This window comes from Ictalurus punctatus, chromosome 10, assembly GCF_001660625.3.
Source record: "Ictalurus punctatus breed USDA103 chromosome 10, Coco_2.0, whole genome shotgun sequence".
In the NCBI taxonomy this organism is placed as follows: Eukaryota; Metazoa; Chordata; class Actinopteri; order Siluriformes; family Ictaluridae; genus Ictalurus; species Ictalurus punctatus.
Window position 1 is genome coordinate 15,687,765 of NC_030425.2, and position 17,166 is coordinate 15,704,930.

At 38.8% G+C, this 17,166-nt stretch overlaps 1 pseudogene; it reads right to left on the reverse strand.

Annotated features, from left to right (window-relative positions):
* Nucleotides 1-13,325: 13,325 nt before the first annotated feature.
* Nucleotides 13,326-16,265, reverse strand: LOC108270625 (uncharacterized; annotated as a pseudogene).
* Nucleotides 16,266-17,166: the final 901 nt, after the last annotated feature.

The following is a 17,166-nucleotide window of genomic DNA, read 5'->3' on the forward strand; positions in this document are numbered from 1 at the left end:
TCACATAAAGTGGGGGAGTTGGGCTTCATTTATCAATCTTTCAGTAAAAGTGTGCATGAATGTTTTTATGGGCCAAACCAAATAAAAAATTAATACCAGATTTATATGTTCATAAGTTTAAGTTGATAAGACTTACTCACGTGTGTACATTGATAAATGGCAATCACTCATAAATTACCAAGTGTGATCATGGCACTGTTGATATGCATATGGTAATGCCACACTGAGCTGAAAATGACCAAATGAAGACTAAATGGTGAAAGAGTGCCTCCTGTGCGATAAATCTTCCAGTAATGCAGTTAGGCCACTGCAGCATTTTTATATTTGTCCTACTTGAATGGCTAATCATATATTGATTTCATGGATTTATTTGGGTTTGCTTTCTTTCCAGTCATTAATATGTAATGGCCAAGTTCAACAAAATGTACATTAAATTTCGGTGTGTAATAAGTGATTTAAACTTTACAACATAATCCATATATGAAATATGAAATTAGCAAGTTAAATCTGATCAGTGAAGTTCACATTAGTGAGAGTATTATATGTAAATTTACACAAACTCAGGAGATCTCATAGGATACAAACATTTTTCACAACTGAGTACAACATTTCTTGTGTAAATGCTCCAGCAAACATTAAATAATCTAGTTTGATACATGAGGCCTACTGGGTGCAGGAAAGTGAGTAGGATCTGATTTTCTTTAGATTAGAAATGGACCTGGTTTTAAATTAGCCCATCCAGACAGCTCCTCCTGCAACTTTTTCCAGCTTCATTCCTGTGGGACTGTATTTCCAGACCCCTCGAGCAAGGGGTGGGAATCCCGAGAGACCACCAACCCTGTTAAATTTTTACAAACCCTGCTCTAATTCTTGCTGCCTACTCTATAAAGAATTCACCTTGGAGGCAAGTGGATATTGCATATTTCTCAAGCTGACCTGAAGATCAAATTCAAACCTTTTTTTAACGTAATGATTATCTGGTGATGTGCCACAGGATCAACACTGCTGTATCAGTGTCTGATAGTTTGTTTTGGTTTCTGCATTTCATTTACTGAGTGAAAGTAAAGAAAATTGATTTGGACATGGTTTTTCCTTTGGTTTTGAATTCCACCTAGCAAAAATTAGCTGAAAACTGATGGTACTGTAGATTTTTCAGCCTACTCCAATTTAAATTTTCCCCATAGGCAAGTGGATATTCCATATTTTTCAGCGTGACCTAAGATCAAATTTAAATTCAAACTTTTTTAATGCAATCATCTGTAAGTGTGCCAGGTTCAGGGAGCGCACGGATATAAAAAGCTGTTTGGGATAATGGCAATACAACTAGACTTTATATATTTATATATAAACGCCAAATGTGTGCTGTGCATAGAGGTGAAAATATTGTGTAAAATGGAAAATAAACATCTCAGAAACATTGTAGAGAAATAACCCACACTGCTCCAGCACAGATGGAGCCAAGACCCCAATGAACCGCTTTCAGTATCAGCTGCATTTTCAAAAGCCCACCCATGGGATGTGGTGAGAGACAAGGTTACACCTTACACATCCAGAAACAAGCTGATGCCTCTAAACAAAATGCTCCATAGGGAGCTGCAGGCACAGGATGAGACATGAGGAAGCATGTAAAGACTGTTATCATCACTATTTCTCTGAATACCCCATTTTCCATATTAATCATCTGTGTCTGCAGCACCGACCTTGATCTGGATGGAGAGCTGGATTTTCCTCTCATTTTAAGAAATGAGTTCATGAGCACTTTGATGGATCTGAGGAACTCCACTCAGTGTTCTTGATGGCTTTATAAAGGTATTCTTGGGGGTACCAGGTTACATTGATTGCTGATCTAGGGCACTTTATATCAGTTCTGCGCCAAGTTGGTAGAAAAACCATCAATGGCTGATATTCAAAAATTATATAGTGCATTCTGTTAAATTCAGCAATATATATATTTACTTAATATATATTAATATATATCAAGTAAATTTTAATATATATATATATATATATATATATATATATATATATATATATATATATATATATATATATATATATTAGATATGAAGATTTGACCATTCCTCTACATTTTGATCCCGATCCCTTTCACGCAGTTCAGATTTGGATCAACTTTAATCACATGCATTTGCACTGGTTATTCTTTTGGTTTTTTATCCCAAGCAGGGTCATGGTGGATCCCAGCAACACTAGCCGCAAGGTGGGAGAATTCACCTGGGATGGGACGCCAATCCATCGCAGGGCACCATTCACACACACATTCAGGCAAATACGCGGAGAACATGCAATACTTAGCACAGAAACCTGAGCTCAGGATGGAAACCCAGGGCTGTGGGCTGTGAGGAAGCAATGCTACCTACTGTGCCACCATGCCAGAATCTCTGGTTATGTTCGATTGCAAAGTAATTTTCTGTTTTCTTCTTAATAAAGATGCAAACAGCCACAAAACTTGGGGAGTATGAATAGTTTTATTGAAGCTATGTACATACACAGGTGTTGTCCCTTCAGTGTTCAGTCCTCAACTCACTCCACACATACAAAAGCCTGTTCTTAGAACATCTTACCCCAGCTGCTCACCCACGGTCAGCACACAAATAAAAATGTCTCCTAGGCCCTCAAAAATACATTCTTGTTCACAATATATACTCAGAGGATTTTTTTTTCATAACACATGACTCATGAGAAGTGACTAGCATGCTCTAGTAAGTCTGAAACTTACATACCATGCTGTTAATATGAACAGTAAAAACACATATACTGGAAAAAACATAACTATTCTTCAGTTAGCAAGATCAAAACATGACTGATGTACAGCTTTAAAATATGCAAATTTGTTTATGACCACCAGTCTCCTGTCTTCAGTTGTTTTATGCAATGTTCTTGATGGTTTTCAAAGGTATTCTGAGGGGTAGCAAAGACCATATTGTGTACATAATCAATGCTAAAAGCAGAGATTCTGCCAAATTGTTGAGAGATTGCAAGTTTGAATCTGAACAATGCCAAAGCCATCCATGGCCGGGAGTCCACGAGAACAAAATTGGCTGTGTTTTCTGTGTGGGAGGAATGGCCAACTCTATCTCGTCAATCACAGTCACTCTAGCCGATCTTGGGAGTCTGTAAGCTCATGTGGAAGAGGGCAGATACTGCTTTCCTCTGAGTGTGTTACGCTGCCCTGTAGAGAGAGCGAACAAAATAGAGAGTAACAGCAGTTCAAAAAGATGAAAAACAGACTGATCCGATTTACTGTTCAAATAAATATTATGCCCTCTTGATTTATTTCAGTTTAGTTTGTTTGGTTTAATATGGTAAAGGTTTTACATGTAAAACATACACTGAAGGTTGATTAGATTTTTAGTTTTATATGGAGAGGTGGGTAATGTAATTATTACTGAGTATCTCTGGGATTTTAGCCCATCTGAATCTGTCATGTCAATATTTTTTGCAGACTGAGCCTGCATGCATCTGAAATGATTACTCCACATTTTACTTTCTATCAAACAATTCTGTTGAAATGAGTCCATGCAATAGATCGTATATCCTGTCTGAATTTACATGTTGGTAAAGATTTTGTTATAACCTGTAGGGGGGAAAAGGTATTGCACTTTTTTCCAGTGTTGAGACACTCTAGGAAGCACTTTCATCTATAATCTCCTGCTTAAACCAAGTCAATTTTAAAACACAGCACAACATTTAAAAGGATGTGTCAGAAGTGGCACTTCTTGGGGTTTTAGGCAGGTTCCTAGTGCAGGTATATCATACATATAGTGTATTAACTGATTTTTTTCTGTTTTTGTGTATCTCGTACTAAATTGTTTCAGAAATTTAAACAAAATCTCAGATAAAACAAAGGCAACCCAAGTAAACACAAAATACAGTTTTTAAATGATAGTTATTTAATGAAACAAAAAGGTTATCCAATACCATCTGGGCCTATGTGAAAAAGTATTTGCCCCCTGTAGTTACTAATTCCCCAAATCTATGAAACTGCATTCATAATGGGGTTCAGCTGGACTAGATGTGACCAGGCTTGAATACTGCAAGCCCTGTTCAAGCAAATCAACACTTAAATAGAACTTTTTCAACTTTTTCCTGCAGTTGGTTAAAAGGTCTTACCTAGTAACACACTATATGTATGCCAAAATGTAAAGAACTCCCAGAAAGGATGAGGAAGCAGGTGATTGAAATACATCAGTCTGGGAAGGGTTACAAAAGCTATTTAAAAGGCTCTGGGGCTCCAAAGAACCACAGTCATTTTCTCCAAATGGAAAAAATCTCCACAGTAGTGAACCTTCCCAGAAGTGGTCAACCTTCCAAAATTCCTCCAAGAGCACAGCAACTACTCATCCAGGAAGTCACAAAAGACCCAAGGACAACATAAAAGGACCTACAGGCCTCTCTTGCATCAATAAAGGTCACTGTTCATGTCTCCACTATCAGAAAGACACTGGGCAAAAATGGCATGCATGGAAGAGTGGCAAGGTCAAAACAACTGCTAACCCAGAAGAACAAACAGAGGACAATTAGTTAAAGAGGGCAATTAGTTTTTCACATTGGTGATATGTTTTTTGCTTCAATAAAAAAAAAACTTAATAAAACTTTAATATGTTTACTCAGGTTGCCTTTGTTTTATGTTGTGTTTTGTTTGAAGATCAAGACACTAACATGAGATATACACAAAAACAGAAGAAAAAATACTTTTTCACCGCACTGTACATTTTATAGTCATGTGACCTAATAATGATTAATCAGCCACAAACCCTAAAACAAGGGCTTATAATAATTATCAGTTTATATTAAAATGAGGTATAGCTAGTACACATAGAATTTTTAGTGTGATGACCATGTGTACATCATGGATTTATTCAGAGGTTGCTTGTCCTGTGAAATCGATTATAATTACTACAGATGTCCAGACATAACAGACATATGTCCGGAAAGCTATTCATCCTGTCTGATTAGTACTAAAGTACTTCATGGTTGAGAAAAAAAATCCAGTGCTCTTCATTAAATTTTACTGGCCATTGTCAAAATCTGGGGGAAAAAAACCCCAAAAACAAACAAACAAAAAAAAACTAACCTTCAAGAACTCTGGAGCAAGGACTAAAAACAGAAAATAGAAACCATAAGCAACAAGACCAGAGAAATGCTAGACTCCACAACCTACCCAGAAAAACAGGATGGTATAAATACATCAACTAATGAGACCTAACAAGACTCATAACAAGGAACAGGTGGTAACAGTGGTCAGGGGGTTGTGCTTATTGTAAAGCTGGAGCAGCGCTGAGAAATATAGGAAGCACAAACTGTAGAAAAACTATGAAGTAAATAACAAACAGGAAGCTCGCATAACACCTGCAGAAAAAGATTAGAGATTGTTCTTGAGACTTGTAGTGAGAAAGATATGAAATCAAAACTTGATTTTAATCGGGATAGCACTGAAAGCATCTTTTCAGACTGAGTACAATTACATGTTTTTGCTACTTGTTGGTAACGATACTTATGAGTAACCTACTTAGATTTTGGCAAGCAGGGACATCATGGAACATTTTATTTAGCTCTGTTTATATTTATGTTTATGTTTAAAATGAGTGCAAAGTGCCATGAATTGCACCTTGACTCAAGGGGAAAGGAAATGCAGGATTGTTACATATTAATGGTCACACTTGCTGATAATGCTCTCTTGGTTAAAGACAGTGTTAAACACCATGAGATGTTTTACTTATATTGTAGGAACATTCTGTCATTCATCTTCTTGATATTTTCACAGAGGAAAGTTTGCTGTCTGCTTTGCACTGATTCCAGTGTTAATCATCAGTACCTACAGAACAGTGGCATTGTGTGCACAGTGACAACATGCACTAGGCTTATGTTGCAAAGTATCCTGTGGTATCAGAGCTTGTGTGTTAAACAATATACACAACAACATGTTACGTTCTCTAGTGTATTTCTGTTTGTTGTATGTGCCATTTGTGTGTCTATGTAGGTGGTGGGATGGGTGTCTTTTGTCTTCTCCACCTTCTTTTGGCCCCGCCTATTGCCTAATGCATCACGTTCCGGCTTGCCATTGGACAATCACATCTTGTCCACGCTTGCTTCTGCACCGTGCATTATGATTGGTTGGCTGCACATTTCCTGATGGGTACTTAAGCCTCGTCAGTCAATATCCCATGGCAGATCATTGCCGTTGCTTTGTGTGTGTTACTGACTTTGTTTATGCTCTGCCCCTGTAAAATTCGAGTGGTACACTTATGAATACACATATATATATATATATATATATATATATATATATATATATATATATATATATATATATATATATATATATATATATATATATATATATGTATGTATATGTATTTGTTAACTTATACACATTAATAGTCATCTTTATAAATAGTGCACTGGCAATAGTGGTTAGTAGGAAGTCAGTGCCGTTTATGTTGATTCATTTTCTCTTGGTTTTGGGCTAGCTAGGGAGTGAGGGAAGGACTTGTATTATTCTTTTCTTTTCTTTTAGGATAATTAGTTTCTTTTGTACAGTTAGAGGGAAATTTTGTTTATTATTCTGGCCTGGTTGGCTTCTGAAGTTCAAACCACTACAAATAAAAAAAAAGTGAGAATAAAAAAAAAAAAAAAACCTCAAATGCAATCCTGGTCTTGCCAACCCATTATTGTATTGTATGTTGCAGCCCAACCTAGACCAGGTCGTAACAAACATAATAACATATTACATTTAACGTTCCCTCATTGAGCACTTTAATAGGAACACCTGTACCTATACACCTGCTCATTTATGCAGTTATCGTAATAGCCAATCATGTGGCAGCAGGACAATACATAAAATCATGCAGATACAAGTCAAAAACTTCAGTTAATGTTAATGTAATGTGCACATCAAACATCAGAATGTGGGGGAAAAAAATCGATGTTTGTGACTTAAACTGTGGTATGGTTGTTGGTGCCGGATGCGCTGGTTTGAGTAGTTCAGAAACTGCTGATCTCTCGGGAATTTCATACAACAGTCTCTAGAGTTTACACAGAATGGTGCAAAACCAAAAAACATTGAGTGAGTGAGTCAGTTCTATTGGTGGAAATGCCTTGTTGATTAGAGAGGTCAGAGGAAAATGGCCAGGTTGGTTCAAGCTGGCAGGAAGGATTCAGTAACTCATATAAGCACTCTTTACAACCATGGTGAGCAGAAAAGCATCTCAGCATGCACAAAAACATCAAACCTTAAGGTGGATGGGCTACAACAGCAGAAGACCACATCAGGTTCCACTCCTTGACCTGCATCTGCATGATATTATGCATTGTGCTGCTGCCAAATGACTGAAACTGCATAAATGAGCAGGTGCACAGGTGTTCCTATTATAGTGGAGGGTGAGTGTATATTTGTCACAGCTTTATTATTATTATCATTAATAACATTAGCATAAATTAACATGATTGCTATTTGTAATTAGGTGGATTAGCATCCATCATGAAGATTTAACCATATATCTTTCACAACATGTCTTTGTTGCACATTTTAAGTTCATTTTAACATAATTTTTTTCAGTGCATAAATGCATGCAGTTTTTTTTTTGTGACTCTGATTTAAATTTTTCAAGCTGAAGATGTGATAAGTAGAAGATGATGCTGTTTTTTTTTTATTATTATTTTGTTCTGTTCCAGGTATACAGCAGGCAGACCATTTTCACAGTTTCATATGTTCATATGTTCTCATTGGGGAAAAAACAATACAAACAATACTGTTTTTTCTCTCTCTCTATCACTGTCACTTTTTTTCTCTCTGTGTCTAGCTATCTCTATCACTGTTTCTTTCTGTTTATATCTTTCCATTGCTACAGCTCTGTCTATCTCTCCACACCCTCTTTCATCACTTTCATTCTTGCCTCTGAAACTGTTTCTATCACTCTTTCTCCATCTATCTCTCTCCATTCTCTTTATCACTCTCACCCGTTCTCTGTCTCCCTCCTTCTCACTGCCTATCTGGCTCTATATCTCTATTTCTCTGTCTACCTCTCTATAATCACTCTATTTCTCTCTCACTCTATCACACTGTATCGTTCTCTTTCTCACTATAACTCTCACTTTCATTATGTAGCTAATCACTCTCTCTGTCTCTCTTTCTCTCTGTCTATTTCTCTTACACTTCTATCTCTCTTTGTCTGTCTATCTGTGAATCACTCCCTCTGTCTATTTTTCCCTATCACTCGCTATATCATTCTTTTTCTCTGACTATCTCTATGTCTATCTATCTTTCTTTCTCAGCCTATCGCCTTCTATCTCTCTCTCTCTCTCTCTCTCTCTCACACACACACACACACACACACACACACACACACACACATTAGTGTACTCATTACAGTAATTACTGTTTGTCTCTTACTGGTACACAGTCACAGAGTACACATATAATTTTCCGTGTTTAAATACATCTGCAGTGAGGGGTAAGAACCATGCAGTTGAGCTTCTGTAGTGTGTGTGTGTGTGTGTGTGTGTGTGTGTGTGTGTGTGTGTGTATTTGAGTGTGTGTGTATGTCTGTCTGTTACACCTCCTTTATTACAAATTTGATATATACCCAGCTCAATAAACATGTGTTAATATTTGAATTTTTAGTAGTTGTAAATCCATATTCCCTTTCACAGTTGATCACTGATAATTATAGCTGTTAAAGGTTCTGTTAGATTTCCAAGTATCTCAGGAATCTCAGGAATGTCTTCAGATCTCCATCAGCCCTTTCAGCCTGTTTTACAATTACTTCTATTAACTTTACTCTTAGTTCTTTGCTGCTATGAGCTAGAAAGTGTGGTTGAGCGTTCAGGCCACGAAAATGCAAATCAATTTATAACATTTTTGACATGCGTTTTTCTGGATTTTCTTGTTGTTATTCTGTCTCTCACTGTTCAAATAAACCTACCATTAAAATTATAGACTGATCATTTCTTTGCCAGTGGGCAAACATACAAAATCAGCAGAGGATCAAATACTTCTCTCCCTCACTGTAAGTGAACAAAAAAAACAAAAAAAAGATTTGACCTCATAGATAACAAATTTAGAGGATGCCTCTACCACTACCAAGTCTAGTCCATGTTACTTATTTGTATGCCTGAATTCCCTGTTGAAAAATTCAGCATAAACAGCATGAATTCCATGCTAGTTTTGGCTGATTTATACTGGTTAGTGCTGGTATAGTGCTGGTCTAGCTGGTGGACCAGCATAGTGATGTTGTTCTCAAGAAAAATGGAGCTTTGTGGGGATAAGCATTATTTTTGCTTGTGTATGTCTACATTTAACACATTAATATAAGATTAAAATATATAATAGATTGTAATATATTTAATTATAAGTTTGAAATGCTCCCTGTTTTGAAAATAAAACCTAAAAATTTCAATGGTTTAGTTATTATTATATTAATAAAATCAATGTTATCTGAAGCTTTGAATAACAAAGAAAAAAATTAAACTGGTAAAACATGAATGACACAAAATTACATGCATCAGTAGTATGTTACTACAATTTTTACATATCTTGTGTTGCATGAAATTCTCATGAAAATCTTCAGAGGACATAATTGACGACTGTGCAATATAATCAGTGTTCTGTTTTACATGCATACAGCCTATAATATTTTACACAGAAATATGTCAAAAGGTTTCAAAAGACCTGTACATAAACCATCAGTTTGTGCATAACATAAACATTTAGAGATCTGAAATCAAAGAAAAATACTAAATAAAAGACTAGTCCCTTTCACACATATTTGGGAACTCGCATATGTAAGTATGTGCGAAATCAAGCATTTCTGCTCTAAGCTGTCCACTGAAATCAGACATACTGGTGCAAAATCACTTCTTCTTGCTTGTCTGATATGTGGAACAAAAGCTATGCCTTGTGGAAGTGGAAAAGATGGCTGTGAAAGAATCTTTCTGAAAAGCAAAGCATTTTCTCCGTTGCCATTGGGGATGTAAATTATATAATGTGGAGGATATTGCCATTACATCCATCATTTAATTTTTCATAGCAATCTTTCCTTCTTTTACTTAGGCTGTAGCTACTGCTAATATTCAACAGACCTTTATGCACCATTCTCCTGTGCACAACAAATTCATCTGGTGCATGCCTCTCGGCAGAAAGAAATGCACCTCTTACATTAACAGTTACATCCTGCACCCTGCCACTATCCAAAACAGTTGTGTCTTGCCATGTTGAGATTTTTTTTTTACTCTGTGGTGTCAGTTTTACACTGTCAGTTATACACTGTCAGTTCTAAACAGAATTGTGGTATAGAGTGGTACAGCTCTGTGTGACAGACATTTGTTAAAAATCTGTAGCGCTACACATTTAGTTTTGTGGACTAGTTTTAACAGCTCACCATTTGCATTTTCAAATACAAATGCCGAGTGTGCCCACAATGGACCCCACAATTTAACAGACTTAGCAAGGTTTATAAGGAGATGCAAATTAAATTTCATTGATACTTCCCCGTAGAGCAACTGAAATCATACCACAAATTCTAAAAGCATCTAATCTGCTTGATTGACATCTTGAAATGAGACCTGCTCTTTGAGAAGAAGAAATAAAGTTGACACCAAAAGGCTAAGGTGCTTTATGTATCGTGTTTGGAGCAGTCCATTTAAGACAGGCAGGCTGTAGAACAGCCTTTCGCCATTCTCAGGCTTTCCAAAATTTCAGATTTGTAAGGGGTCTGGGCAGTCATGAAATGAGATGTGGTTTTTTTATGTTCCTTAAGCTGTTTTCTATGACTCTCATAATGTTGGGGCTTCCAATGTAGTATGGTTCGTCACTATTATTCAGAAGAAGCTCTGTGAGCTGTCTAATGACAAGTAAGACCACACATATGTCGTCCAGAACAAAACCCCAAACAATATCAAAATATGGCATGTTTATAAGAGGAGAGGGACCCTTTACTCCTCTTACACTACTTTTGTTAGCTAATGCAAGCTCCATATCAGACAATATTCCTTTGGCATCTCAGTCTGGCATCTCTGGCATCTTTGTTTGGATCTGACAGAACTTTTTTGAAAACTGTGCATACATGTCACCATCATATATGTCAGAGATAATGTGTTCATTTTTTGACCTTTCATATCTGTAGGCAATATTGTTTGAAATTTGAGGATTTTGTAGTAGTGCCTGGATTTGAGGTGCAATTGTTATGCTGATGAAAAAACTACCACTGTTCAGGGTACTGATTTCTAAGTGATCAATACACTGGAGGCACTGTGTAATATTTTTGTCTCTAACATTTTATAACATTTTGTGTACCAATGTATGATTTACATAAGCTACAATTTAAAAAAAAATTCAAGCATTTCTGAATTATTTTTGAATGATTTGTTGAACAGATATGAACACAGGTACCACCTCTTTGCCAAAAAGAGTATTTATAAGTTTTATCAAATTATGTAGTTGAGTCCCTGATATGCTATGTCTAGCTGCATATGTCATTATCATCAGCACTGCCTCGGATTTTGTGGTAGTACCTGCAGATGTAAATATGGAGTCCATGTCTGTGTCAAGGTCATCAGGAACAGTCTGTCGAAATACATCATGTTCTGTAGTCAACTTCACTTTCTGTGTCACTTGCAAAAGTGTAAACGCTGTCATAGTTGTCATGTGAGTCACCTGTTTCATGGTCAGATGTTAAAGTAATCTGAAAAGCATTATAAAAACAACATTCAACAGGTGTCACATGTTGTTGTGACAGTCTAATGTTGCATTATATTATCGCTGTGTGGCATGGGGATGGTGATTGACTGTAACCTCACCTCCACATCTGCAATACTGGAACCTTGACTGTTGTAGTGATGCATAGTGGAATCATCATATATGGGTAATATCTGTAATGGCAAGTTAACATGTATTACAGAACCATTTCAAATTGTACAGATACCTGCAAAAATATATTTTTAAAGGAAACAACATAAACTGACTAGTCACAACATATAAACAATATAATGAAATAAACAACTAACTTAGTAAAAAAAATCATAGTATATGTACAATGTGAACATTGTACATACATTAGAGCATCCACCGGTTGTTCTGCATTTTGGAAGGGGGACATCTTTGCTCTCTGGCTTGAGATACAGTTTTTTGTATGATTCTAATATATATATATATATATATATATATATATATATATATATATATATATATATATATATATATATTACACATCGTTATATGAGCCGATAGTTAAAATGAATTATCAGATGGTATTTTAGTGAAGCTTGTGACTTCTAGCCCAGCATAGATAGAGATAGATAGATAAGCATTTCATTACTACAAAATTGACAAACACCATCTACTTACATTTTATACTGTTGTCTAGTGGAGCTTTAATTGGGGTTTGCGCAGTACATGGATGCTCTCGAATATAATCCAATATGAGTGCATTTGGAGAAAGTGACGGCAATCAAAGCAAAGTGAAGTCCAAATAATGCTAAAATCACTTCGTTTCAATAAAGAGGTGGGGGGTTTTTCTGTGTGTAAAGGGTGTCAGCGTTGCCCATAGAGCAACTATGTTCATGGTGGTAAATGGAGTTGTAGCACTTTCCAAAAATAAATCACACAACATTTTTTACTACATTTTATACATTACAGTGTTTAACGTAATTAGTGTAAGTGCACGTGTTCCAGAACATCTTGTTTTCACCAACGTAATTATGATTTTGTGGGGTAAATAAAAAGGTTCCGCTTTTACACAACAAACCTACTGAATCATTGGGAATCACAGTGTTTGCATATGTGAGGTTCCTGAATGATGGCCACAAGGCAGTTGTTTCAACATGTGAAATTAAGGACTTTATGAATAACATGTTTGATCAAACTCAAATGTATTGGATACAATGGAAGCAAGACTTCAAACACTGGGCACATATACAAATACACAAATACAAAGGGCAAATACTGATGCTTAAAGGTATACAAGTAAGTAATAGCTATTTTAATGTAATTCATTCACTGCACCATATAAATAAATGAGTGATAGTTTTGTTTTTTCATCATTAATTTTGAGAGAATAAAGAAGACATTAAGGAGAAGTTGTCTAAGAGCAAACGACTCCAGGTAGCACCACATTCACCACCACATTCTACTAGAATGTCGCTGCCAATTCTATTTGCACTTCACTAAAGGAGAGAGCAGAAGCTTAGACCATACATCCAAGACACATCTTCGCATGCTCTGGGACACATCTTCAGTGATGATCTTGAGGTCATTTGGCATTTCAGGTCATTTCAGGTGACCCAACCAGGGTTGATCAGACCCTGGCTTATGTCCCAGCAGCACTAATCCACAGATCACTCCTATTAAGCCACAGCCATCTGGACACCCTTTCTGCCGCCTCCACAGCGGACTTGATGGCTTTCCTCTTCGCAGCCCCAGTAATGCTGAGCAGCACATATACCTTGCACAGTGACTGACCCGCAAAGCCTCTACATCCAACTTCAATGGGCTCACAGCGTGCCTTCTAGTCCGCCCTTCTGCACTCCTCCACCAGCTCCTGATACTTGGACTGCTTCCGTTCATTGACCTCATCAATGTGGTTCCCCCAGAGAACCGTGAGCTCTAACAAGAGCACCTGCTTGGAAGTGGCTGATGTTATGTCTGACATTGTGTCTGGCCTCAATGCAGTTGCCACAATGTAGACCTGGAACTTGAGCTTCCTTCCCAGATCGACTTGCAGCTCCCGGTCAAAGCCAAGGTAAACAGCCCAGCTGCCAGCTTGGGTTGTGAATGTAGCTGCTCCCCGGCCCTGACAAAGGTGATGTTCCATCTATCAGCCAAGCTTGATTTTGGCCATAACTTTGGAGATGGAGTGTCCAATGGACTTTAGCACCTGATCCTGCCACCAGTGATGGCTTCCCCAGTGTGTTGGGCAGCTGCTTAGGATGTAGTCTAGGGAACTCCTCCCAGGGCACATAGGACATACTGGTGAGTCATTCCTACCCCAGATTTGAAGATTTGCTGGGCTAGGAAGGACAACATAGACCTCTCAGACTAAGAACTTTATCTGCTGGGGATCTGCCTGCCAGATCTTGGTCCAGGAGATCTTCTTCTCCAGTGCACCCTCCCACTTCGTCCATGCTCCCTGCTGCTGCCTGCCCACCATCCTGCAGGTCCTTTCCTCTACAGCACCAGCCTGCACCTACTCTAGGACTAGCTGGTGTCTGTCCCTACCATGGACCCTGTGCCTGGCACGTAGCTACCGTGCCCACCAAAGCCCTGTGTCTCAACCAGGACTCAGCAATCTCTAGGCCTTCCTGTGCTCTCCACAGACCTTTAACTCCTCTTCGAAGTTGCTAATCAAGAGCTGGAGCTTGTTTCTCTTCCCATAGAGTGCTGTGCTGCTCAAGCTGCATGGCAGTTCCAGCCACCTATGGAGGTAGCTACTGACCTTGTTCTCCATGGTCTCCACTGTTGTCAAGGTTACCTCATACACCAGCAGAGGCCATAGAACTGGAGGTAAGATGCCATGTTGGTATATCCAGGCCTTAAATCAGCCTGGTAGGCCAGATTTATTGACTGTGGTGAGCCAAGATTCAAGCTCCCCGATGGTGGTTTGAGTGGCTGTACCATCCTTGAGGCTGCAGTCAAAGACCTTGCCCAGGCTCCTGACAGGCTTCTCAGTCATGGATGGAATTACAATACCATACACCTGGAAGTGGAACTTGTCCACCACTTTCTCCCTTTTCAGCACCATGGACCTGGACTTGTTAGGCTTGAAACTCATCCTTGCCCAGGATATAAGTTTTTCCAGGCCCTGGAGTATCCAGGACACTGATGATGATTACAGTGAGGCCATCCATAAAGGCTCTAATAGGGGGCTGTTGAATGCCAGACTTGGACAGTGGGCCTCTGCACTCAACTTCTGTTGCCTTAACCACCATATTCATGGCAAGAGCAAAGAGAATAACTGAGATAGTGCACCTAGTTATGATCCCCTTCTCAAGCTGGTGCCATTCTGATGCTGAGTTCCTGTAGTAATTCAGGATGAGGTCCTTTATCTTACTAGGTATTTGGTGGTGATCCACAGTTGTCTCAATGAGCTTGTGGGGAATGGAGCCGTATGTGTTGGCAAGGTCAAGCCAAAGCACCACAAGGTCTCCCTTTCCTTCGCAAGCCTTCTAATCAGCTGCATGACAACTCCTGGAATGCCACCTCTCTGTACAGAGGTGCCTATGTAGCCATTCTTGAGAAGGAAGACTGTCATCCGTTTGGCTAGGACACTGAAGAAGATCTTCCCCTTCACCCCAAGAAGCGAGATGGATCTGAACTGCTCCAGTTTGGTTGAGTTGTTCTCCTTCAGTATCCAGACCCCCTTTGCGTGCCTCCACTGGTCTGATACTGTGCCCCTGAGCCACACCACCCACAAAACCTTCCATAGGATCTAGAGCGCAGGGCAATGCTTGTACACCTTGTAGGGTACACCATTGGTTCCTGGAGTGGAGCTGGCTCTGGCTGCTGAAACCACCTCCTGCACTTCCCTCCATGTGGGCTCTCTAGTGTTGAAGTCCACCGTGGGACATGATACTTCCAACAAGGCTCTGAGGGGCCCTAGCTCTTGCTTTCTTTCAGAGTAACTTATGGTGTTGTGCAGGTACAGGTCTGCTCCCTCCTTAGAACAAGTCAGATGTTGACTTCGCTTCTGCCACAAAAGTTGTTTTGTGAACCCGAAGGGATTGGCTATAAATGCAGGTCGCTTCCTTGCTCTATCTCTCCACCACCTTCTATGCCACGCTGCTCTATGCAGGGTCATGAGTTTCTTCCTAATGCTGTGCCAGAGCTCAGTGAGTGGTGGTTTCTCCTCCACAGTTCCTGCCTTGAACTGTCTTGCCAAAGCCCAAAGCTCATGAACCCTATGGTTCATGGTGTAATTTGGTCTGCTGGCCTTGCACTCTTTGATGCCAAGTCTCTCTGCCGCAAAACTGACAGTGGTTGTGGTCACCATCTGAAGCCATTCATCTGCAGCTGCCTTTGATGTAGCGGTGATGATTCTTGCCACATCCTCATCAAACTGACACCATACTTTGCGCTTGTTTGCCACAGGCCACTTAATCCAATGCTGTTGAACTGCTCTGCATGGAGCCATAGAGTTATGCGCTTGGAAGTTCTGGGGACTGTGGGGTGTCTTCGGGCCATGCTCCTCTTGCATTTCAACCGAAGTAACTTCTGTGCATTGCGCTGCGTTCTTCTGCACCATGCGTTTCATCTTGGCCTGATGACTTTTAAGATTGCGCTCATTCTTACAGACCTTGCCACAAAAATGTGTGTGTGTGAGAGAGTGTGTGTGTGTGTATTTATATATATATACTGGAGCACAGAAGAAAATAGACAATGACACTGTAATACACATATACATTTATATATGTGTACATGTGTACATATGATTTACAGTGTCATTGTTCATTGTCCCCTGTGTTCCTGTGGATAGTGGTTCTGAACATTTAGGCCAAGTACCACCTTTGATCAAATTAGAGCACTCAAGTACCACCTAATCTTTAGAACATACACCAACACAACATACACCAAGCCTTGATAAATATAATTTTTGATTAAATTTCTATACCCTGTAGTTCAAATATATCATGCTGCTATGAGACCCTCATCAGTCCCTTTACAGGCTCTTTAGCAGAGAAGCATCTAAAAAAAAGAAAAACACATGCATCACAATCGTAACTTAAAATTCGAATTTTTGTAATCCAATTCAAACACATTATTGTGCACACCATTTAAATATTGACATAATTAAAACATGTACAATTTAAACACACTAATATCCAATTGATCGTGTCACCCCAATTTTAGCATCGCTCCATTGGCTCCCAGTCCATTTTAGGATTCAGTTTAAGATTCTGATGTTTGTTTTTAAAATTCTTAATGATCAAGCTCCTTCCTATCTCAAGGATCTTCTTAAACCACATCCATCAAACAGACTTCTAAGATCTTCTGATAGGTTTCTTTTGCATGTCCCTCATTCCTGGTTGAAAACAAAGGGGGATAGAGCTTTTTCAGTTGCTGCCCCTCGTCTATGGAATCAATTTCCACTGGACATTGGCCTTGTACCTTCTATTACCACTTTTAAAAAGAATCTTAAAACATATCTCTTCTCC